General features: G+C 44.3%; 1 protein-coding gene across 2 annotated transcripts in view; it reads right to left on the bottom strand.

Moving 5' to 3' along the window:
* Nucleotides 1–26,865, bottom strand: part of sns (sticks and stones) — a 408,043-nt gene that overhangs the window by 335,434 nt on the left and 45,744 nt on the right. The gene's annotated exons all lie outside the window — the stretch shown is intronic.

The following is a 26,865-nucleotide window of genomic DNA, read 5'->3' on the forward strand; positions in this document are numbered from 1 at the left end:
ATTTTGTTTGGAGTTTAAATCGAATTTCGAAAGTGGCGACGCATGGAGCCGACATATTTAATGGGATGTTTAAACAGTTGACTTTAATCTGGTAATGATGGTAATGAGTAGTGCGATTAGATTTCAAACTCGATTTTGTAGGTACGCTGCGAAAGGATCTGCCGTTTCCGCGCGTTAATCATGAAATAAAGCACAAACGGATGTGTCGAATTACAGGGGTTCGCAGTGCCGACGAGCGACGCAGAAAAGGTCCTCAATTGCTCAGCCAGAATTCTCAAGACTAAATTACCTTAGATCGAAGGATTTCCTGGGGAAATCATGACTGGGAGTAGTCTTACCATAAATTGTAGGGTCCGACTGTTTCCTTCGGCCGACGGAATTGGTACTAATTTCCCTATAGTGAAAGTCGCTCGACACTGACAAATCGCGGCTTAAATGCTGGAGAGATTAATGGAACAATCCCGGTCGCCAGCGTATGTATATTCGTCCGAGTATATTAACAATCTTCCATTAACAACAACACAATACTCCGAACCAAATATTTCATTTTAATTAACCGATTCTTGTTCCTCTTCGACGCAATACGGCCAAGTAAACCATCGCCGCCAGTAATTACGCTAAGTAATCTGTATAAAATACATTTAATACGAGCGAAGCAAATAAAACGCCGCATATTCTTCGTTCTTTCAAAATCCAACTGGAATATTCGCTATTGCCCACATTCAAGTCGTTCGAATAAAGATAGAATGCAAGCGAATACAACATCTTTTCACGTTAATACCTCTCTCTCTCTCCCTCTCTCTCGCAGCGAATTATTAACGTCGAAACGAATAATGTTAAATCAAAACGATTCGCCAGACGAAATAAAGAGGCAAAAAGAAACTCGCGGTTTCCACGCCGCTTAACGGATTTCGCGATCGTTTTCGATTCACCGCGCCAGGTCCCCATTAATTTCCCGCGGCGCCCTCGTAAAAATCGGTCCCGCGCCTCCGTATCGTTAAGGACACGGGGGAATTGCAAATCTTCTGATTATTGCATCGATTGCGCGGATTCGCCAATGAAAGGTGGCGGCTAGAAGAGTGGGAAGGAAGCGGGCGACGGCTGCCACGGTGAAGACGGGGGCGCACGGGGACGGGGGGCGGTAGAGTCGAAGAAAAGGGAGCAATACGGTACACGGCGAGCAGCACCCGGTACCCTCCATTGGGACGATTTTTCCAGCGGAGGCTGTGAAACAGGTTGTTCCGGTGAGCGAGCGAAAAAGAATAAAGAGGAGGGAAGAAAGATTATAGCGAGGAATGAACGGACGGAGGAGAGGCACAGCCGGTGAACCCGGCCCTTTTTATTCATCTCGCTCCGTTGCTCGGTTCAACGCACGCCCAGCCACGCTGTGCCTCGTCTTACGGGCCCCGGTTCTAACGACGCTGTCACTGTTCCACGGAACTGGGTCTACGAAACAGAAATCTTCTAGCTTTCCAACTCTGGCAATTTTTCTTTTGGAATTTCTCAAGCGGTTTTGGAGATAGACTGGTGGAAACTGGAATACTGGGAATCGAAAAAGAAAATCAGTTAACGAGATGGTAGAGTTAATTCTTCTATGCGGAGATCTAAGTATTTAGAAGCTTCAAGGAACAAGTTCGTGATTTTGAAGTTGAATCGATGTAAATTGGAACGGTTCGAATCAAGGAACTATTCGATTATTCGATTCGTGATAATAGAATTAAATTCTCCGGAAATTTGAACCTTGTAGAATGATTCTTTAACGTTTCTATTTGGTATCGATATGTTTGAAGTGTAAATAAGCTGGTGTATTTTATATAATAGTAGGTTAATACAGAAGTATTTTCATGTTGGATTCTTCGTACCGGAAGTAGTAATTTTTATCGACTCGCCTAATGGAAGAGTCAGTAGGTACTTGTGAACGCGAACTCGTTAAAAAATCATCTACGCGATTCCGCCGTGATTCCCGAGCGTTTCCATGGAAGATAAAGTATCCTCAAGTATCTTCGGAACCTCTTCGCGTCGTCCATTTATTCGTTCAATCACGGCCTTCGGAAAAAATCGGTCGACTCGGGAAAAAGAGGACTGGCCATAGACTTCTTCTCGCCATTCATAACGATCACCTTAAAAAAGCGGGAGCAAGTGTAAGATTCAGCGGGGCAGGGTACGCGATTATTTACGCTCGCGTTACAAGGCCATCAACTCTATTACGGTCTCCCTCGTAATTGGAACCATTCACGAGCGTTCCCCCGATCGGCTCCAGATATCGAACTCTTTCGAAAACGATCCCCCCGTCCCGCTGCGGAGGCAGCTTCACCCGTTCCCCCGGAACGTTCTCAATTAGAGAGTCCCCGACAACATTCCGGTACGTTCGCAGGATCGATTCTGTTCATTTGTCCTGGCATCCGCGGCGAAGCCACTCTCGCGAAACAATATCGGTAAAGATCGAAGCAAATCAAAGTGTACTTAGGTATAATAGGATTATGCATTATAATTTCCGGTAATACAGACATTTTAGGTAACAGAGTTGTATGTTATATATTATAATCGTATTAACCTTTCGAAAAGTTCCTCGCTGGAGATATTTTTAGATTTTCTGATGAAATATGGAGGATATTCTTGGAGACTCATTAATGAGAAGAGATGTGTAAATTGTGAAACCGAGGTATTTAATTTCGATATTTTACGTATTAACGGATTATATGAAGTTTAATGTTAAATATGAAACTTTATAATTCTGCTGTATTGCACCAAGCTGGGGCTCAAGAATCAATGCGAGTTGTCATTTCGAAATTTTCTTCCACGTTATTGCTAAAATTTGAAAATTGCTTCAGATCTCAATTTCCGACGTAAACGGAACATTGTTCCACGAGCATTGCAACATTAAGGTTTCCAATAATCCTCTTAACCCGTTGTCCTACAACAACGAGTGATACTCGTGGTGAAGATTTTCAGCATGATTCAACAAATACACTCAGTTCATTCGAATTCAAAGTAAATGTTATTCCTCTGTAATCAACTGTTATACTTAAAAGGAAATATAGGCATAACATATGCTTAGAATTTTTCTCTTTTTCCAACAAATTATTAATGACAAAGTAGCCGTATCGATCAGAGCTGAGAAAGAAATCACAGGCGAAGGGGTTAATAATGCCTAAAACGAATGTAAACGAACGCACTGAACCAATCATCGCGTTCAGCGATAAACCGAGAATCGCACTTTGAAAAATATCGGAAATGCTCGCAGCGTACGTACGATTCCCTCGCGAAAGGGCAACGATTACCTGAATACACTCTGGAAAATGAGGAAAAACGACCGGAAACTTGGAACGGTCAGCGCGCGTGCATCCATCACGATCGCGGGATAGTTTTCATCTTCGATTAACCGAGACGACGACAGATAAATTTCAGCTTGACAAACTACGGGATCGCGTCCCAAACGAGACACTCTAATTGCCGTGTAATTACGCGACGGTGCGCGCGCGAGTCGATCGTCGAAACGTTGTTTTCTCGTCGGGCGCGGCGACAGAGTAGGAGGCGGAAGAGGAAGAGGGGGAAGGACGATTTTAAAAAACGCGTTGGAAAATACCGCAGCTGGATAGACGTGAAAAATTCAGCTCGGTAATACGGGAACACGTTTCGAGGCGTGCACGCGCGCTCGTGGGCACCCGGCACGCGTGCCAGATAGGGAAAGCGCGGAAACCAGGCAAGGGGGCGTGAAAAGGGCGTTGCCGATAAGCCTGCTGCCAAACGTTCCTAATATTGATGAAATTCTACTAATCTGCCTGCTAATGTATCGCGCCTGCATTTGTTCCCCGATAATTACATGCTACCGTTCCCTAGAATTCCCCGCAATCGGACTAGCCGACGGTTTCGCATTTCGGGCTGCCGAATTTCAACGTATCCCATAACGGTTTGTTCGGTTATATATTAAGAAAAATGGGGAAAATAGGAAAGTTTGTGTGCAAGATGATCAATAGATCGAAGATTATAGTATTAACTTTTTCTATCGTGGGACTGTGATGTATAGAACGCTATTGTATAATGTAAAATGGAACGGAATTTCGCGTTATTGGGTTTTATTGTACCGCTCAGTTCTATAATTTCATAATACCTAAACAATTGGACAATGATATGGATTCCTATTTTGAACTTTGTCGTTGGATACCTGAATTTGTTGTGTCGCAGTATTCTATGATCCGATATAGAGCGATATAGATTCGAATTAATATTTGGACAATCGGATTACGCGATGCTTCGACATCACGCGTTACCGAGTGTCATGTATAGCGATGGTCTATGGTTGAATATGAAACGGAACTATGAGCGAATAGTTGAACGACTAAGAGAAATCGGGGGAGTATTCTGAAGATAACAATTCACTGTAACTCCAACTCGAGTAAGTTTACCGTTCTACGTTTACCGAAGAACGATCGCCCGCCACGGTTCATTAAAAACTATGAAGGATTGGCCGGAACAACGCTAACGTCGCCTTTTATGAAAGAATCGCTGCGAGGAAGATTGCATGCTTCGACCGCAAATGGTTAATACCATGCGGTTAGTTCTAACACCGCTAGAGGAGAGCTTGCCCGGGTCTCGCGTATAAGTTCGCGATTAACGCTTGCCGCGCAAGTGGAGTAATTCGATAGGTGCTGCGGAAAGGCGAGAAGAAAATAACTTCATCGTGGACATTGATATGCTCGTCAAGTCCACTTAACGGTGGTGATTCTGTTTAGCTCGTGGTGTGAATCGAATAACACACCTTACATCGCAGCTATCGCGCCGGCTATTACGCAGCCGCTTTGAACCCTTGTCATATACTTTATTTCTCAACTGTGTTCGGTGCAACTTAAAAAAGAAAAAGGACAAATTTTTATGGATACTCTATGTCCACGTTTACTCAGGCCAACGATTCATACTAGAAACGTAATATTTAATTTACATTGAAAACATATAAATAACATTTAGATTTCTCAAATTCTACCGCAATTTAATCTATATTTATTATATATACATCTAATCGATTTGATCTAATCAATCTTAAAGACTAACACGATTCTAGATCAAGGGATTAACCTGTAGAAACAAGAATCCAGCAGCAAAGTGAATGATACAAACATACCGACGAAAAGTCGCACGAGACGAAGCAATATTAAAACAATTTCACGCGAAAACAATCGCTTACCGATGCAAAGTGAAGCAATAAAACGACCAAACCACTGGCTGCAACGCGAAACATCTCAATTTCACGCTCACTTTGACCAACCGGCGCAAAAATTACGATCTCCCCCTAATCTCGCTTGTCCATCCAAACGCGTTTAATTGGCCGCGAGAAAAATCGCCTGGTCGCGTTCCTGATTCACCGGGAATTAAATCAAATTCCCGGAACATGCGAAGAGCGAGAGATTCCACCCGGCAGTATTTTCTCGCCAGCTTTTACTCTCGCGAGCGTGACGCGTATCGCGATGCTCCTCGAGAGGTGTTTAGAAACGCCTGGTGGGTCCGCGATATTTCGTCGCGATAAATAAAAACGAGGGGGTGTGTGTGTGTGTTTACGCGACGGTGGCCAGACCCCCGCGACGGTCACGCGCTGATTCGTTATTCATCGCGCGTCGTGTGTAATCGCGGATCACCGTTTAAGCGCAGTTTAACCTTGGCGGAGCCGGCTTGTCCTCGACTCGTCGTCAGCCTTGAAAATCGGGGAACGGCTCGTCGTCGCGAATATATCTACGCTGCTAAATGGGTCGTCAAATTATAGGCCGAGTCTTTCCCACGGTGGCCGCGCGTCCTGCGCACTCTCGTTTTCAGTAAAAATCGTAATTGTTCCGGTCTAACGGCCGTTCACCCTACTACCACGATCGGCCGGCTCTGCCCATGAATGAGCCTCCGCGAGAATGAAATTCAAGAAGTCGCGTTTCTCGTCCCTGCCCCTGTTTCTCCACGTTGCCAGCTCGCTTTCTCGGGACTATACGGTTACTCGGGCGTGGTTCACTTTGAACCGGGCCCGTCTCAACGTTTCATCCTGTTATTAATTGACCACCGCCGCGCGTTTTTTGCAACTCTCGCGAGCGTTTCCGTTTTCTGCAATTGCAATTACGGTTCTCACCGATTTCGTCTCGGGATATCCGTGGCGTGTTTCCTCGCGCGAACGCTTGCCTGCGTTCGTTTGTCTTGGGAATTGCTTTCGTTTAATTGGAAGACGAGGTTCATTTCAAATTGATTATAGCTATTGTTTCGTATAGGATTGAAGAGAGTATATTAGTAGTGGTGTGTTTAATAAACTACGGTGTTTCGGGAAATTAAATTACTGTCTAGTTTTAGGGGAGACCGAGATCGTTTAGGAGAATCCAAACCTTCGAGTCTGATCGACGAATGAAAATCCGGAGATTCAATTTTGCGCGAGAGATGCGATAATAACGCGAAATAATTATCGCACTCGGAGTTTTCTAGAGGGTTACGCCGGGCAAAACGATTCGGAAGAGAGTCTGGAAAGCACACCTCAAATTACCGGCTCTCGCCGCCAAGATGAACGTTTTCGTTAGACGGGGAGGAAAGTTTCAAAGCATCCGCGGAAAATATAGAAGAACGATAACAAGGAACGCTCGAGATTCGGGATCCAAAGGAACGAATAACGCCGGTCGAACTCTTGGCCGTTGTTTTCGCCGCCGAAACGAAACTCCCGCTACGAGCAACAATGCGGCCGACGTGAAAAGTTGCGGGGCCCTCGAGAGAATAGTTCGGACGACTTGAACCGGCAAAAATTAGTTTATCGGGCTTCATTGCCCTTAATTAGCCGCGGAACGCACCGCGTGCGAATAAAACGTGGGGGAAAAAGAGCACCGAACTCCCTTCTCTCCAAGAAAGCGATGGAATTGTAGTTAAACAGGTATTTAAAAGGAGGAATGTGTTGCAACTTTTTCAAGAAGTTCTTCTTCGAAACGAAGATGTAGAAATCGTCAGGAACAGTCACTTTTATATCTACTTTTTCGTTAACACGTTCACTACTACAACGGTCATCGATTATTAGAGCCTCCGAATTAATTGGGAACAATTATAGTTTGTCAGGTGACTGACGTCAAACGGAAATGTCCAGTAGCGTAAAAAACTAGAGAACAGCACAAGGATTGGGATAGCAAATAATAAACTGTTCCTCTTCAGCGTTGCTACAAGAGAATAAAAAGCGGTACATAAAACTCTGAAGTTTTTCGCGGCGGTCAACGTGTTAATAGTAAATATGTCTCTTATTATCGACTAATTGTGTGGTTCAGTATAACAGTTTAATTAGTATTTCTCAGTTGTCGAGAAAAAGAAGCTTCTGAGTAATATTCTTGGATCGATTAATTACTAATACTAATAATCAGTAATCATTAAAACTGTTGATAACATTGTGGTATTAGTGTTCGTTTAATTCAAGATCGTCTCACAAAAGTTTTTTCCTAAAAAGTTACTTTTCGATTTCTCTAATTACGACAATGAGCGATAAATCTCGGTAAATCGTCCTCACATTTTTCTGTAAGTTTTGCGAAACGTAACATGCACCCTTCTATCAGAAACCTGTTCAACTCCTCGTACGTTCCGCTCGACGATTCGCTGTTCGACTCGTCGAATCTGAACGAATGCAAAGTACCACAGCGATTTCCGGTTTCGCGCCTTGAACGGCGAGCCGCAGTTTAACTTTTACACGCTCGGTCCCGACGTATAAACGCATGCTCGACGATCCTTCTTTTTCTTTGCCCGTACGCGCGAATTCCTGCGGCAAAAACAAAATCGTTGCGTGTAAACCGTTCATCCACCGCGGAACGAGAATTACATGCGTTTATCGTGAATTCTAATGTACAGAACGTGACGAGGTAAAAGCGTGGCTCCGTTTTTTCTCGCCGTAATATGACCCTTGCGTAATTGTTGCTTCGGCATTCGTTGATCTATTTTTCGTCCCATTGAAGATTTCATTCAAGGAACACCGTCGATCGATGCGCACGGAACGTTGCCCATAATCAAGATAATCTCTATGAATTTCGTACATTTTTCTCAAGGGTTGATTAATCTTATTATTATAAGTTCACGGAAGCAACAAGGTAAAGAAACTACCCCTAATCGTTGCTATATAAACGGAACTCAAAACCTGTTGCACGGCGATGAAACTCTTTAACGCTCGAATCAGGTAACACTTAAATAATAAACGATCAAACATCTTTAACGCTAAACCTACCCAGAAATTAAATTGAGCTTTCGAAGTATCTCTATAGCAACTCCAAGAATGCATCTGTTGAGACTTGAACTGATTTACAATTCAGCTTGCGTATTGCTAAATTACATTCATTAACATTATCTTTTTTAATAATTGCCAAAAGAAGACATCAGGAATGAGTCATTCTGACTCGTCTGGTGGTTTTAGCGATAACCAATGGTATAATTAACTCTATCGTGGAATGATATCGTAACACGACTTCTTGCTCCAATATCTAAACTCGAAAGTTCCGAATAAATCATTCGATCCCTCGAATAACGAACATAACTCTAATCAAAAATTAACTCTATCGTGGAATGCTGCCGTAACGCGATTTCTTGCTCCAATATCTAAAATCGAAAGTTTCGAATAAATCATTCGATACCTCGAGCAACGAACATAACTTTATAGAAAGCCTTTATACAAGTCCAACAAATTCTCATTCACAAAGGCTTAATGACGTTCTGCATACAGGGGGGAACGAAGTTATGGCGAAGTAAGACAGACAACTCGATAAAGTATAGTTCGTTCCACGAGTCCCGATACTTAGGGGTTCGGGCGCAACACTTTCAACGGGCTTTCGCAATTTAACGCGATATTCGGGGAAACTTTCGATTCGTGGTGCGCTGCCCCGCATAGAATGGGGGTAGTCGAGTTACCGGTGAATGAAATTCAATTTCGGTGGCCGGCCAAGGGACGACGACGCCTCGCGACGTGGTCATCCGATGTAATCGGGAAGTCGCGGCGAAGAAACGTTTTAAAGGGAAAGCTCTCAGCGCGTCCCGGTTCCACGATGTTAACGGCAGAAAGAAAGGCGAGACTGTGACGCGGCTGGGAACGGGATAAACGTATTCATCACTTAGTTATTAACGCGTTTAATCAAGCGGGACGTATCGGTGGGCGGTAAATTGGATTTTTCAGTGGCCGCCGCGGAACGCGTTAAGTTGAATGTAAATGAATCAACCAGCTGATTAAGTCCTAATTCCTCCCTAGCTTTCTGCGCGAAATAACGCGTACAAACTTTTGCGAGTATTAGTACATGGATATTCGAAATTTGTTTTTGGAAGCAACAATCAATGAAATTGAAGAAAATTGTTTTCTTTTTAATTTTTGATTTTCTCGTATGTCGATGTGTACATGGCGCTAGAAATTTTATGTTAATTCAGAGAGACGCATGGAGATTAAAATAACAGCGAGTTCAAAGATAACACGCTTCCGTTTATCTTGATTTATCCGTTTGATCGTTCGGAAGGTTCTCGAGTACGGTGTCTTCATAAATTTTCATTATCCGAAGTGATGGAATTTGTTGATTAAAGCCCCGGACAGAGCAAGAACGGAACGCTCCGGTTATATGATACACGATGTTGTAGCTGTAATAATAATATCACGGCTATCCCTGTTTCCACAGCCGCATTTAATCTCAATTGAAACGGAGGAGTAGAAGAAAAACATGCGGAATATTAAATTTCCCCCGGCTCCGTCGGCGATAAAGAAAAATACGGGGGTGTTAATTTAAAGCCGAAAACACACTTTCTTTGAAAACATGAATTTGTAAAGGCTAAACTGTACATTTTATGCCCCGCGCGAAGGAGAAAAGGCAATTTAACGTTCAATGTTGAAATTTCAACATTTATCGTAACCACCATTTTCCTTGTAAAACTAATAAAAAATTTTCCAGTTTCCAGTTATGTTTCCGTTGGTCACGATATATTTTCTCAAATTACCGATACGTCACGTATACGCGAAATTTATATCAGACACAATAGAACGTCGACAACGAATGAGAAATTTCAACTTGTTTTATTAAACATTTCGAAATTTCGCTCCGGCCAGTTACGAGTAGGCTTAAAATAAAGAGACCGCGGGAACCTAATTAATTCCGAATAAAGGTGTATCGCGGGATTAGAATTATCCCGTTTTAATGACATAAAACTCGAAGCTCCGAGCGTCCCGGCGGCAAGTCACAAATAAAACACGAGAATCCACCGGGCACGATCGTTTTCAAACTTGAACAAATCGTTAGTGTCGTTCAAGCAAACATTTCGCGATTCGCTTTACAAACTACGCGACGATTAAAAAAAGAAAACGCTAGAGGATCGTTGAACCATATTCTCCTAATGACGCAAGAAACTACCTCCGTTTCGCTGAAAGTATATAGTACCTGCCCCCATTATCATTCCGGCTTTTTAACGAGTTGCCCCACTAATCTTAATCCGCGCAAATAAAACCGGGCAGTATGCAAACGAGCCTGATGAATGGATTATGCGGAGACCATCGATCACGCTGGGAGTACATTTTCATCCGCCGATTTCAATAAAGCGATCGTGTAAGTTGCCTATCGATACCCGACCAAATACAACCTCTTTAACGTCTCGCTGCTCCAATTTTTCAGCCGGCGCGTCACCGCGTTCCTCTCTTCGGAATATTTCGTAAATACCCCCGTAAAACGTACCGCGGAAAAACAAGATAATCATCTGTCAATTTAACATGTTGACTGTCGCGAGAAACTTCAGAGCTTCACGTATCGCTCATTCTTTGGTAACAAATATAAAAAGGTACGATCACTTATGACTTGGTATCGCAATTCTTACGTTACACTGTCATTCATACTATTGAACATTTTCATTATACATCGGTTATCTAAGAAATTATAGCAGTCAATGTATTAATTCAATTTCGATACTTATTACACGCGCATTATACATTATCTCTCTAAATGTATACTTAGAAATGAACTTTCAGAATCGGTCTAACAATTTCAGTTATTCTTAGACCTGTTCTCGCGAAATGAATTGCTCGTTCCACCCAATCTACCAAGAAACGCGACTTCTCAAGCAAACATCGATCGCAAAGATCAATCCTCTACTCCTCGACACGATTCCAAAGTCGCAAACCGATTCGGAAAATACGAAAGCAAGGGAAAGCTAAAAATTCACGCAACACAATATATTTTCGAACGTCCCACAGACGCGAAAAATGTCTGAATGGAGAACTTGTTTGGACAGAACAGGTTCGAAAAAAAATCCGCGGAACGACACGCGTAAAAACACAGCTCGCGAAACGGCTGGTCGAGCGGGTTGTTCATCTTAATACCGGAATAAACAAACCGAGCGCAAGCCAATTAGGAGTTGGTCGGTCGCGTGGCCCGTTCGCACGCGGTGCCTACCAATTTCCCGGGTTTATACGGTCCGCGAGGTATTCAAAACAAAATCAGAGCGCGGGCGCGGGGGCCGGGCTAATGTCCATTTTCGCCAGCTGCGCGTGAACGCCATTCGTACGTAAATTTTACCGTCCCCCGGTGTCCCGTGTTTTTATCGTCGCGCGAGCGTGCGCGCCGTCCGAATTTATTTCTCTGTGCTCCCCGTCGTCCAATCGGATGGACCCGGCGCGGACGGGTAACGTTCGACGGGACCGGACATCGAATCTCACCGGAAACACGGAGACCGTCCCGGACAGTCAGTTACCTCATTCACTGCCAACTACGAGATATCTCGTAGAAAGGATACCGTTAAAGCCAGCTACGAGGTTGCTCGTATAATTTTCGCTATTAGGTTGTTCCATTTGACGCTGGGATTACGGAATCCATTCATTCGACGGATATTAAAATTCATAAAAATGATGTAATAGGAGGTTCTGTCGATTTTCATTGATAAAGGTGTACGATTACTGCGTTATTACCACATTACTATGTTATTCCGGATTAATTTGAATATTACAACTGTACTGTACATATGCTAAGTCTATTCTTGGAAGCTCCAATTTCCGAGATCAACGTTAACCTTACGAATACTTATTTTCCTACAGACAACAGAAACGTCCAGATCTGATCTGTGGCGTTCCAGGTCAATCTAATATTAAAAGCTTTTGGCATCACAGGCGACGCATGCTCATCTTTTCTGTGTGAACGAGTTAACCGAAGCGATCGGTGTCGCGATTATAATTTCTCTGACAGAAAAACTCTGGATCCCCGGTGTGCCTGGTTGGCGAGTCGCCGTTAATCCGCTGGAACAGAAACGGTAAAACTTTATAAGCCCGAGATCGTTGTTGGCGAACTGGTCCGGCTTGGTTCGAAGAAAACGAATGACCCCGACACGGTCAATCTTCTCGGAAAATTGCTGGCTCGGACCGGGGGCAGCAACTAACGAAAACCCATTGTCTTCGACCGAATGAAGAATATCGAGCGCACTCGATGGAACTGTCCGGGAGATATCGGGAACCCGCCTTATCGGAGGGAACAGCCGGAATTCGCTTTTTAATTATTTGTTTGACGACGGGTTCGGCGTTTTGTTATCGGTGACCACAATTTTGTGAGTCTTGTTACCGAACCCTAGCAACGATTAACGGAGAGTGTAAGCTATCGACGAATGATATTCAATTTGAAACCGAAGGAGAATCCTGAATCCCCGATCGAAGCGGTCACAGGACAGACACCGATCGTATGGATTCTGTTTTCTAATTATTTGTTGGACGATGGGTTCAGCGATTGGATATCGGTGACCAGAAGATCGTGAGTCTACCATCCTCCAATGAAGATAATAAGCTATCGACGAACGCTGTTCAATTTGAAACTGACGAAGAATCCCAACTTCTTAAACTGTCTAGAACACAGGCAATGCTCCAATGGACTCTATCCTTGAATCATTATTGTTTACTACTAGTCAGATTCTTCAAAGATCAACAACAGCTTCATAACCCTACAAACAGCTAAGACCGCGAGCTACAAAACGATATTCAACCTAAACCGAAAATACTCAAGAATCTCGAAGCCCAGCTCATTCAAGACTCGTCGCACCCCGTAGCGACCGTCGAGCGTCGACGGACGCAGCGATCCATTCAGAAACAAGCTCGATAAAACGCTTAACGGAGGCACCGTCGCGACGGGGTCGATCCGCAAAAACTCGAGTGGCACTTCGCCGGCGGAAAGCGACGAGATTCAGGGCGCTAACGAAACACGGCCAGCCACGGCAGCCGTGGACGCATTATAGGAAGATCGAGAGCGTGCGCCGTAAATGGAAGATCAAACTGAAACTGGTATTTTACGGTCGCGACCGGTCGGGCACGGTGCGGTCGGTCGGAGCGCGGCGAAAATCACCGGGGCCACTCGTTTCCGGCGGCCATCATCGGGCCGCGCGACCGTGTACCGTCCACTTAGCGGATAACCATGACGATCAACAGATTTCGGAGAACATGGCATGTGTCGGATAGCGCCTGGACACCGTGTCTATCAGACCGGTGTTAGGGGATTAAAGGGCACGCAAGAATCAAAGCGCGCATCATCATCCGCGGCTGCGTGGGAGCCGTTGGGATGGGACACCGTGCACGGGCCTATCGGGTCACTCGTTCGACAGCGTTAATTAATTTCGACTAATTGGTAATGGGACACGCCGAACTTCCCGTAATTAGAGACGATTAATTCGAAAGCTATCCCCCGCTGCTACCTCGGCCGGTATCAATCGTTTACCGTTCCATCCCCCTCTGACGTTCTAACGGCGGATAGCCCTGCAGCCTCTTTCGGGACGCGTCCCCGTCGATTAAAGGGAAGATCCGCGCGAAACGCTCGTTAGAAGGGCACGCTTCCGACCCTCGAGTCCGGGGATCAGAGGCATTATCGTGTCCGACGATACGGAGGGAAGTTTCACACGCTCGTGCCGCGTGTTCGCGTAGTTAACGATCGGTGTTTCTCTTGCGCTTGATGAGCGGTCGAGAAAAATGGAAAGAGCGTTACCGCTTTTTAATCGTGCGCTTGAGATTGCAGTTGTAATGTTGTTTGGAGAAGCGAAGATGATGTATAATTTCTTTATCGGAACGCGTTATTCCTACATTTCTTACGGTAGAGAGGTCTTCTCGAGGTAAACCGATGAAATTTGGATAGGGGATACTTCAAAGTTGTTAAACCACGGAAAAGTAGTTCATAGTTTGATAATGATCGAGGGTAAAAAGAAAAGGAACAACGGAGAATAAATAAAATCAACGTTCCAGTGGGAAAGAAATTGATATCTCTAAGTTCGCGCGAATTCGTGATAGTATCCGAGCGCTTCAGGAAAACGTTCGCAACCGCTCGATGCCTGAAATTGACTCGAATCGACACGGAACTCGCGAAAGTTGGAATTTCACCTGGTGGGTTCGGTTGCGGGCGAGAATGCGAGTCCGCGCGTTCATCGACTCATCGATTCCTCTCGCAAAAATGCCGGGCTCGAAAAAAAGCGGCGTTCGGCTCGACGCGCGGTCGAAATGAATTTATCGCTCACCTGAAACAGAAAGAGGATCCTGATTAGCATTCTCGTTATTGCGCGGATGCAAATTACGCGGAGGCAGATTACGCGAAGTTTCCGTGAAATATGGTAACTTTGGAAAACAGCTTGCGCTTTCGGGCGACGCGACGGTGGCACTGATTCTAAAGCTGATTTATTGAAACGGAATGGCAACGGTTCCCGATGCTAAGAGACGGGAACGGGGCCGCGTATAATTGAACGATACACGGAGAGGGGTGCATCGAAATTCGTGCAACCGGCAAAGAGATGCTCTCCTACGAAAATAAATCTAATAAACCGGGGCTTTCATTTTCTGGCAACATGTCGCGGACGATTGATACATTTTAAATTTACTGGCAATTTTTGTAATGAATAATGAATAATACGCGATATCAATTATCCGGGGAAAATCATTTATTGCCCAGGCTTTTTAGTCGTTAATGAGCAGTTGGTATTAATAAATGTTCCGGTGAAACTGGTTTTCTGTCGATATTGCATTAAGGAAAATTGAGAAACGCAATATTATCGGGAACGTATTGAAAAACTGATTGACAAGTGCCTAATATAATCATATAGGGGCGATGATGTAATCCACGCTGATATTCATTAAAATTTCCATTCCGTGTTCGTCTGCTACAGAAATTAGCATTTTCAACTGATGTATACATTGCAACCAATGACGCATAAAATTCCGCGTTTACTCATAACGATAATACACTCCGCGTAAATGTGTGCATAGGGTAGCTGGAATTTGCGAAACATTTAATAACACCGGTACAGGACGCGCGGGAAGGAGGGGAAGAAAGCATGCATTGTTCGGTTGTTATTAACATAGACGGTGTTATTTAACAACAAAGTTCTCGCGCGATGAATAAACAAATTTAATGGGGCCGAGGTGGAACGTGTCCAAGACAGAAGCGAATTTACACCGCGGACGCTCGGTAATATTCTTTATCTATTCATCTACCAATTACCTCAAACTTTTAAGCTTATTACGGCCGCGATGTCGGTTAAACCGCGCACGCACACCAGAAACGGATTACTGTCCTTTTATGCTTAGCCGGCCAGATAATATCAGTTACGAACCGAAACCGGGATAGCGCGCTGTAACAAACGCCGCTATAAATCATCGTGCGCCGTGCGAGCAGCGAGAAATAATTCCCCACGGGGGAGGGAGCCTGGATCTTCTTTCCTCTCCCGAATTTTCTCCAAACTATAATTGACAATAAAAGTTTCCGAATGGATGGCTCTTGTTCGAGACGTATGCGCGCGACCGTGCTGGAATGTGTTCCATCGGCGGTGCAATCTTCCGCGAAGCTGAGTTACTCGCGCGAATTTGGATGTAAAAGTTACATCATCGTTTAATTGTATGAAAATATGTGTAAAAGTCGAACGTATATGGATCTTGGTTTCATAGATACGTACTTGAACGTAATTAATACTCTTTTATCGACGGAATATTGAACTTGACAGATTTTCCGAGGAGAATGAACCTTTTGAATATGAAAAATTCGATGAGGTTGTTAAACAAACGGAGTGAAATAGGGTATAGATACTTCTTCATTGTATAATTAGTGAACTGAATATTCCATGCATCTCTGGCAGAAAGGTAAATGAATTCCGGAAAAGTTGCATGGCACCGTAACAGATGTTCCATCCCGGAACCATATTTTTTAATTACAGAGCGCAAATATTTTTCGACCCGTACGCGTGTGTAATAATAATAACTCGTCTTTCCAATGCGGGTAATATTCTCGTTGATATTCGTACATCTCAGAAATGTTTCACAGAAGTATCCTGCCCGATATCGAGGATCGATTCTGTGATTAATTAATAATCGTACCGCTTTCGCTCCCCTATTCCCGTATTCTCGTATATTAAGCTTCTGCCCGATGAAAAATTCTGTGACTGATTATAACGAAGTCTATTGAAAGGAAAGCTTTTGAAGGACTAATTCGTCGTTACGAACGGAAAATCATTTATCCAGGCTCGGATGAAAGGGCGTCGGGAGCGTTTATGCGGTGCACGTTTAATACGTAAATGGAGCGTTTTACGTTATAAACGTGCGAATCGTTTTTGGAAACTCCGGTGGCACGAGCCGCGGTTCCTCAATAGGCAGGTAAAAGAACCTGCCAGCTGCGTGGCAGGTGAGAGGATTCACCTGCCTACAAGCTGCTGCTGAATATCCCTACCGATTTCGTATGAGGACCACTCGCCACATGGATACTATCTCCCTCCAGGTAACATCATTAGAGTCTCAAGGGAACAAAAGGCATTTCGTTAGTTAGTCCGTGCTTTTGATTCATTACTGAAGCGTCTGCTCTTCAGGTGCCTCCTACGTTTTACACTTGAGACGCTGCTCGGATCTAAAAAGAAGGGATTGAACTTCCGAAGAACATTCACCGTATGTTCAGAACTTATTCAACGAAGATAATCTCAATCGAATAACTCTGCGTTCGTAGGCTACGAATTAAGAATGTCTCCTCTCGGCTACACAGATACCGGAAACTCCGTATTCTCATGGAACTTATTAAATCGCTAATTATCAATGCTCACCTGGCGCACCGAATAATATCATGGACCATATCGGAAAGGCGGCCAACATTACAATAAAACCTATAAGTTTCTGAATAGACTCGAAAAGCCCGTAGTGTCCTTCCCTCTCCAAGCGCGTTAATTCAGCTCCACCGACGATTATAAATCCGCCTTATCCATTTAATCGCGGATCAAGGAATTCCAATTGTACCACGCGTACCGATTCCGCGTGACAAAAGGAGAAAAAGGAACCGGCGAGAAACAGGGGCGATGAAAAAAGAAATACTCCGGGCACGATATCGTTGCTCAATGGCGCCGAAGCTCCGCTCGTTTTGGATGCCCAGCCGTAATTACTACCGTTGATCGATCACGTCGCGGCCAATAACACAATGACCCATGCCGCGCCATTAATTATATCGTCGCGAACTTTACAACTCGAAATGTCCACGCAGAAAACCAATTTCCATTGTTTGGGCGACCCTTTAATCACGGAATCCTTTACAACCGAATAAACCTTCCGCTTCATGGACCGGCCTCACGCCCACGGGACGAAAAGGAGCCGTTAAACGGCCATAGAAACGCGATCGTGCGTCCCGATAACAACAAATGAAATTCAGTCGAACGTCGCCCGTCGTCGCAAATATAACGTATCGAACGAATTACCAGCGTGTGAAACGCAATCCCGACATAGGAGCTTCGTCCATTGTGATAGTCCCCGATCCCGAAACCCCAGGATTCGCGTTTTTGATCGCGAAACGACGAAACCAGCAGAATTGTCCGGCTCGCTGTACGAAAAACGAGTGTCCTTTCCGATTCGTTTAACATTAAAACGACTACCAGTTAATCGGTTAACTGTGTTTGACGAGTATAACACGTCATCGTAAAGCTTGACATGATACTAATTCTTTCAGCGATGAATCCTTTAGTTTTTCACATAAACATGTGAATCTTCTTTGTTTCGCTTTGACCTTTCATTAAAATATACTCTACGTGCAGTCGTCCGGCGTTGGACGAGTATACGCTCCATTTTCCGATTTTACTGCGCGCAAAACGAGAAGCTCTTCCAACTAAGTTCCACAGTTAACTGGTTAAATTGGCTTCTTGAAATTCCTCTATAGAAACTCTAAGGGTGCATCTATTGAGACTTGAGTTGATGTAAAATTCAGTTTGCGTATTGCTAAATCAATTTATTTAATAACTTCTCAAAGAAACATTTGTCACCTTTTTAATATTCGCAGGAAGAAGAGATCAGGTCATTTTGACCCGTCTGGTAGTTTTAGTGTTAACACATTGATTCCCACGAGAATTTCGAGCGTTTTGTTGTAATAATCCTTATTCTTTCGTAGTAAAAGCAAATGGTATTAGAAGTAAGTAGTGATGATTTGGTATTACAGTGCTCAGATTGCGCTATTATCTACATGCTTATGTTACTAAAGATTTCTATTGTTTTCAATCAATTGAGAAGCTCCGGTCATCGGTGACCACCGTGACAGCCAACGTGTTAACCAGGAACGATTTCAGTTCCTTTGTTCCAGTTCATTTGTATATACCTTCGATCGCATTCCTGGCCGTTCCCCGTTCTTTCCGTCCCGTTCGCCGAGTCGCTGCAGGATTCAATTATTATTATTTGCAATAAATATTGAATCTAATTGTGCCGCGACATCCGCGGGCACCGTCAATTACGCATTAATTACATGCGCCGCGGGTGTAATTAGTTTCTGATCGTTATTATTCATCCTTCATGCGGACGTGTTCCGCGCCGCGAAAAAATCATCCGGTTAACGGGATCGATCGTTGAATCGGATTTCTTTCGAGGTATCAAACGCTTCTTCTGCGGCGAATATTCCGAAGTAATTTGCGGTTTCGTCGGGTAGTTGGAAGTTATTGTGACGGTGGAACTTGGTTTCTTTCGAGGGACACTTGCCAGTTACGTGTTAATTAGGCGCTTCTTTCTAGGAAACGCGGAATGGAATCATCCGACCGGCATGATTTGTTGTAATGGAACTCTGAGAAATCAAATTTCTGGAGTTTCCTGTAAAAGCAAAGCAAGGGGATTTTGCGAATACTTTAACTCGATCATTGTTCGCTCATTAATCACGTTTCTTATTCGAGCCCGATTTTCCACCGTACGATCAGCCACAGTTAACATTCCATCGCAAAAACAATTACAGACCGGCACACCTCAAGGCAGAACGAAATTCTCACAATTCGCCGATCGATAAAAAAACTCGACAACCGAGCACACAGCGCAAGAGAAGCGCGGCGCGAGATCAATGTACATAATCCGGTACGGTTGGGTCCGAATTGGGTTAATCCGTTCAGCCGTACTTCAAGATAAAAATAATAAATCAAGATCCGCGTAACGCGGCGATGACCAAGCGGAAGAAGCGATACATTAGCGTGCTGAAGTGTGCATGCACAGGTTTTAAATCGCTCTTGAGTCTCACGCGTGTCGAGATTGCTAGTTGCCTCGCTGTAGTATCAGCGTCTCCCAGCTCCTTTTGCCCTTCAATCTTTCTTTTGTCTTCTCGTTTCCTCTATAATAATTCACCCTTTTCTTTACGCGAATAAATATATTTAGCTATCATCAGTTTTCCAATACCATACGCGTCTCCCTTTTCACTTCTATCCATCACAGTAGAACTACCGAATAAATCGATCGATCAGTTCTTATGTCCCACACAGAAACAAAGATACATTTATCTCGATTTCTCTTATATTTCAGTTATCCTACGGCACCGATTCGCCCGAGAATGCCCCGCGGAACAAAGGAAAGATCAAAAAGCAAGATTTCTCACAGAACAAACAAGAACTATCGTCTAACCCATTCACCAATCAACGTCAAACACCCTCATCGGCAACGAAACCTCTACAGAAGTGAAACCATGTTTCACAGTTCGCAGACGTAAAAACTCCCACGCAGCGTTTAGAAGTATCGAAGAACCCTCGTTCGAGCAGGATCCACCCCATTCCTCCCAGTGTATCGGTTGGGGTCGGAAGTCGAGCGGTTGCAACGAAAACTACCGTATCTCGCAGCTTCGCTGTAGGGTGCGGCGGACGCGTCCCGGAAACAAAACGCAACGTCGGTCGAGGGGTGGCTGGCGGCGGTGTCGCGGCGGTGCTCTGTAAACAGTCTCGAAGACTGCGCGGACGCGCAGCAGTTCGGCACTCGAGCGGAACGGTGTGTGTGCGAACAAGACAGAACGAAACGAAAACGTCTCTCACGGAAACGGAGCGAGGCGAGGCGAGGTGAAACGAGCCGAGGCAGGTGGGTATTGCAGGTGCGCCGGTGCCGGTGCATCGAGAACCCAGACCCTCTCAGACACGGAATTACCGAAAGCAAACTTTCCGCGTTTAATGCGGTTAAGCCATAATCGGATCTTTCCCTGCTCGATACGGAGCGTTGGCTGCGCGGAGGTCCTCGGGGTCTCGTGCCATCGCTGCAGCGCCGCGAACGAGCACGGTACATATCGTCGCGTCGCACGGCGTCGCGTCGCGTCGCGGATGCGAAACCTAATAAGTGTGAAAATGTCCCTTCGATTGCTCCTGAATGTTACCTCGTTCCTTAGCGGCTGCCGCATTGCCTGCCTCCGTTTTGTTCGCTCCGGGTGAGAAGCGCTCGTAACGAGGCTGAAGAGAGAACCACCGGTAGCTAAAATTGTACGGTCCATACTTTCTTGCAGGAATTAGGGAAGCGAGTTCACTGGGAATTCGATTGACTCCTGTTATAGGTCGCTTGCTGTTGAATCTACTGAACGGACGAGATTCTCCGAATATCGCTTATCTTTCGCATCATTTTATAGATGCGTTCGCGATAGAATCGATGAATCTGCTATACTCATGGCTCTAGCATTGACTTAGCAGTGAAGGATGCTGAGGTTTATAGGGTCTTGGAGAGTTTAATTGAATTTGTCGAGCTTGGTGTTTATAAATGGGAGTTTCTGTTGTCCGGTAGGATTAATATTGTGAGAGTATACAAACTGTAGAAGTATTTTTAGGTAATATCGTCTGACGTGTCTGTTAGTATGTGTTGTTCGGAACGGAAATATATTGGACACTGGCTGCTGGTATCGTTGATGTTTCCAGCCCGTTAAGTTCGACAGGTAACGTATTTCCAGCGTAAAACCGATTTTTGTAACGAGTTTACAGCACAATTACATTCGCTTGAATATCGCCTTTTACGCAAGTATATAGGCATGTAGCGCGCCGATGTTATTTTTAAGCTAGACAAAACTAAAAGCGTCGCATTCTGTGTATTTAATTACGGATCGAATCATCTTTTTGTGGTGCCGTGTGTGACTTTACGGCTCCATAAACTTTTGTTGTGGGATAAACGACTTCGAAAATAATTGTCCCTCGAACTTGCCTCTTACATTAATTACACGTGTTACGGTGCACGACGGGAGCAACCAGTAATAAGCGAATTAAAAACCGAAACGCTTAAAGCTTAAATGTTTATGTGGTGTTTTTAATGACGCGAAAGAAGCGACTGCTGGGTAATAGGGGACCATTTACCAGTTGGGAAACGAAGCAGATGTGTATGTGTATCAAGCGCAAAGGAAGAAACGTCGGAAAAAAAGGAACGAAAATAAACTGTCGCAAACGTCGGGTATCCTTATGCATTGGCTACTTCACATCGAGATACACGTAAATTAGGTATATATTTTTTATATTACCGCTGCGCTACATCTGTCCCACAAATTGTTATTGCTTGCGTAAATATCCTACCCCGATATTACATTTTCCGCAAATATTTAAAATATTTGGAATACACCTGACATCTGATTTTTCTGAATCTCAGAATTGGACGAGTGGATTCGCATTTACTTTCTCAATCACAAGCACTGTTCAATTCATATACAAATAGATACATTTATTGCAACTTCAACTCTGAGAAGATTTTCATGAAAATTAACGGAAACATAACGTCCGGTTTCTTCGTGTAGAATTTAAGCTATTAAATAGAAAACAAATCGCATACCTGTTTCTTCAGTTCTACCGTTTACAAATGACCGAAAGTAAGTTTCAAGCTAGATTAATCCTTGAACGATAACTTTCCAACAGCGAAAATTAATTTGTTCTTGATCTCGACGACAGTTCACCAGATTAATCAAAACAGTTCTAAGAAAGCGTCTACAGACCTTCGATCTAATGCTCTCTGCAAATCAAGAATCCTGATCGATGAGCATGAACGGCCTGCGGACGGACTCGAACTGATTCAAAGTCTGCGGGAAGATGACACAAACTTCCGTAATTAATTAATTAACCTCAAGATTCGTTGGCTGGCCAACTTTAGCTAGCACGACCGCAGTGTTCTGACTTCTGGCCAGACATCACCGGGTCCGAGTGTAATTTCCCATTGCGGAATTTTTTACCGCGCTCGCAATTCGAAACCGCCTATCTCGGCAGCGCTCGCCTTTGTAAGGGAGAACCTTTGTATCGCCTTGCGAGTCGCCATTCTGACGGAGCTCGCCCGTTCAATTAATTGCGTCGGGCGAGTTTGCCTAACGCGTGTAACGTGTAATTGCCGCGGAAACCCCGTTCCAAAGGCGATGATTACCTTTTTAAGGCGTGTTTCCACGGGTCGCGTCGACCATTATTTCCCTCAATGGCCTGGGAAGAAAAGAAACCTCGCGATCTTAGCAGCGTCAACTCTAGCTCCCAATTTTATTTCCAAACTAGCTGACGCAACTATTCTTACGTGAAATGGCTGGCCTGTTTAATTGATCTAATTTTTGGAAACGAATACTTGCTGGATAAGCAACGAAATAACAGATATAAAGAAAATTTTTTATAAATTGATACATTTAATTTAACGCTAGAACTACCGAGCATTTAATACAATTAATATGTAATCTCTATAAAAATTGTGACAATACATTGTTTCCAGTTTCTTCAGGCATTCATCACAGTATTCGTAACTATGTATTTTCAAGATCATTTCGAGTGTACAATGCTTTGAAAATATCAATAATTGCGAAACAAAAATATCGAGACCAGTCATTTCGACTGGTACGGTAGTTCTAGTGTTAAACGAGAAGTTGAAAATTTCCTGAAAATTGTATCGGTAAACGAATGGTAAGCAAAAAAAATGTCAAGGACTACATTGTGTAGAAGCGTCGAACCGTCTACATTTTCGAAATAGAGTTAACGTCGAGCGCGTGTCAACGATCATTGAAAAGTATCGAGTGCGAGGCGTTAATTCTTCTTGTTCGCATATCAGAAATCAATATCTCCGCGAAGCGTTGAATTGTTTGCAGTGTGCTTAATTAAATGCCCGGCGCGATACGCGTATATTTTCGGTGTCGAGAACAGTCTGAAAAACAATTTACGCGTTCAGTTCGCAATTCGGATGACGAAGCGTTATTCGCTAAATAGTTAACGGTTGACGAATTCCTCGTGTCTTTGTGGGAATATTTTCGGCGCAAAACGAACGTAATGAATCGCGTCTTTCACCGAATGAACGGCGACAATTACTGAAAACGAACACCTTCACGCACAGTTTAATCGTTTCTGCGGAAAGTATAAAGACCCTATTGTGACGCGCGATCGTTTAAAAAAACAGATCACGCTGATCGTGCCGGTTATAAAATAAGCTGTAGCGTGGAAAGTTTTACAGAAACGAATACGGATCACCAACGGAACAGCGTATTTTTCATCTTTATCGTACGGAAACAGAGGGTAAATAAAAATGTTTCACCATCGCCTGGCGATCGAATCAATTAACTGCCGCGATAAAACAGAAGGACTACTAATTTTTAATCCCTTCAAACGTTGCAAATCCGCGAGATGTACGGTGAAGCCTGCAATGATCACTTACAAAAGCGAAACGCCTTTGACTCTACCGTTTTTTAAACACAAGCAGATAAATGATGGAAACAGTGGTAAATTGGAATTAATTGAATTGTAACATCGTAAATATATATTCATATACACACGATCCACCCTTCGCGGGCGTTAAAAACGCGAGAGCCGTCTGCGTATTGTTATTCTTGTGTTTCGAAATGTCGGCGGAAAAACAATGGAAACACGAGATAGAACGGGGCGAACAAAAACAAGCGTAAATGATTTATTCTATTCGGTTTCATATTTTTTCCTTCTTTTTTCTGTTACATTTTGCCGGTTGCCATGGGTACAGACGGAAGCCGTGGAATGCACGACTTTAATTACTCGGGGCCCGGTATCAAGTATCCTTCACTCGTAGCTATCCCATCCGCAATCACGCGATAAAGATATCACTTTAATTAGACAGTCCTCCCGCGAAGAGCGCGCGCATGTTTCTTCAAAGTTGCAATCTAAGCCGGCGCCGAGGGCTCGAGGATCGAATCCGCCCGGGAACTTTCCTCCTTTTTCCGCCGTTTCCTACTGCAAAAGAAATGACACCCGTTGCACCTGCCGACACGAGCCATAACAGTCCCCAGATAGGATCGGCATTTGATATTTCTGCAGGAAATTCCTGGAGACCGAACCTTATCCGTTGGACGCGCGAAAGTGATCTTGAAGTTCGCTCCTCACTTTTCTCGTTATTTTATGTAAATACGCGATCCCTGGAAACGAACGGTTTCGGCGTTCTCCGCCGGTACTCCATTCCCAAGGAGATCCGCGTTCATTTTTTCCGCGATAACCGTTCGCTTTTCGCCTCGGAATGTGATTGCGGTTGTTATTCCAGGATCCGCGGTTACCGGCAACGCCAATAAATAAAACGCGATAAAACAATAATTCCGACAAGCTCGAAGGTTCTCCTCTGCTAACGGAGCACCTTATCGTCCCTTGTATTAACCGGTTAGCTGTGTTTCACGAGTATACTCGACACGAAGAAATGGCGAGGATTTCGCGTCACGAGTACACTCGCCAACTACGGCGGTAACTTACTTCTTGCGACACGCTTCGCGTACAGACTTTTCGAAGAGGTCGTAACAGCTGATTAAATCGAGCCAACCCTAAGGTGCAATTTTAAACGTGTCAATGATCATCAAACGTGTCGGCAAAATCATCGCGCGACGACGTCCGATCGCCTGAAAAAAAGCATTATTCAAGCAAACTCGAGTCAAGGCTGCGTAATTATGGTTGCCATCCCCCGGGCAAAACCTTTTAACCAGATAATTAAATTTTCCCAGAGGTACACGCGGACCGGTAGCACTTTTTGACCGTTTCCGCGGTGGCGAAGGGGTTAACAGAGAGAAGCATAAAGTTTGCGTTGTTACGTCCCCGCCGCAGGGAAAAACGAGGAACGCCTAGTCCGACAGAAGAATCTTCCAGGCCCCTGGAATAATTACCGTTCCGCCGGCAAACACCGCCGGCTTTTAACGACACCCTCCGCGCTGTTCATCCCTCTTTTTGTCGCGCGCGCGCGAAACGAATCCGCGGCCAAGCAGAAACATAAATTCCGATGGAATGCTGGCCCATTAAGACGTTTCGAGGAGCCGCCGCGCTGTTGGATCAGGGAACACCGCGGATCGCCGCGAAAGCAGGGGTCCCTTCTTTCCGGATTGGAGGGACGCGCACAGACTCGCGGGAAACTAGCGCCCGCGACCGTCTCGCGTCACTTTGATAGACAACACCTGACGCCCGTTCGATACGCGCCCTTTTTCTGCGGGATCTTCTTCTTCGGCTTCCCCTAACCGACCAACAGCTTTGTCGCTGATCACTCTCGCAGGGAATCCTGCTAGCCAGGCGTCCCGCGCGGTCTTGAACATTTTTGCTTGGACGTCGTGAAAGTTGGCAGGAGATTTAGAGGGTAAGAATAGTTTCCTTGGAAAGGTCTTGGGTAGAATACCTTCGTGTTGTGTATTGTTGTTTTCTGGGAAAGTCAGTCGACCATTTAGGGATTGAAAATGTAGTTCCTCGTGTGCGTGTGTGTTGCTTGGAATTTTTTTATGTTATTGTTCTGGTGTTGAGTTGTTTTGTAGGTTTGTATGCACGATGAATGTGTATTGTTGAGGATGTAAACTAAGAGAAGAGAATTATAGAAAGACGCGCGTTAGCTTCAAATGTTCGCCGGCAAGCGTGAGAAAACAAGAACATTGTGCACTGATAACTGTTTTATATTGTGAACAATTTTGTTGAGGTGTGTCGCGAAGGAAAGGTCGAACTAGCCGAGTTTTCTCGAATTTTCGCGATATCGGCGCTCAGAGAAAAATTCAGCGGAACGAGGTCTCGCTAGATAGACCGTAGTTCGCAACTCGATCCTCGCGACTGCCTCGACGCCGGTAAAATTTCGTTGAAACTTGGGAAATTTATTTACGTCCGCGGTATGCTCGCTATATACGCTCCCCCGTGTAAATGGTTAACGCATTACGCGAATATGCCAGTTTTAGTAATATATTAATATTAACGTCGTCGACGTTGGCGGCGCCGGAAACTCGCGGGAGATTAAGACGCAGGGTAATTCGTCGGCGAAGCTGTTTAAGATAGGGATACAGTTGTTAGTATTAATATTCATTCGGGGATTGTTTCGCACGGCGAGGCTTCGTCGCGCAATCGTCAGTAATTCGAAGCTCTTTTTTTACTTTTGCTTAATCGAACCTCGCGGTTTGATCGGGTTTCGCTTTCGACAGTTTCGTCAGTTCCGGGGATACGTTGGCTAGTTGCATTTGTATTATGAAAATGAAACAGTCTTTTATTCTTTGCAGAGTTTGGTTATTGGAGTATTTGGAGTTATTGGAGAATTATTAAATAATTAAACGTGTTACGCTGAAATAAATGGTTAGCTAAGAATAATAATTGTAATAACGTTGTACAGACTGATAATATTAAAAAGAATATAATCAATTTTAATATTATAATGATGCGTATAAAAGCGAATACCAACGAGGTTACTCGGTTTAAGGCCGAGATATCAATTTTTCTGATCAT

This window comes from Nomia melanderi, chromosome 4 (assembly GCF_051020985.1).
Source record: "Nomia melanderi isolate GNS246 chromosome 4, iyNomMela1, whole genome shotgun sequence".
NCBI lineage: Eukaryota > Metazoa > Arthropoda > Insecta > Hymenoptera > Halictidae > Nomia > Nomia melanderi.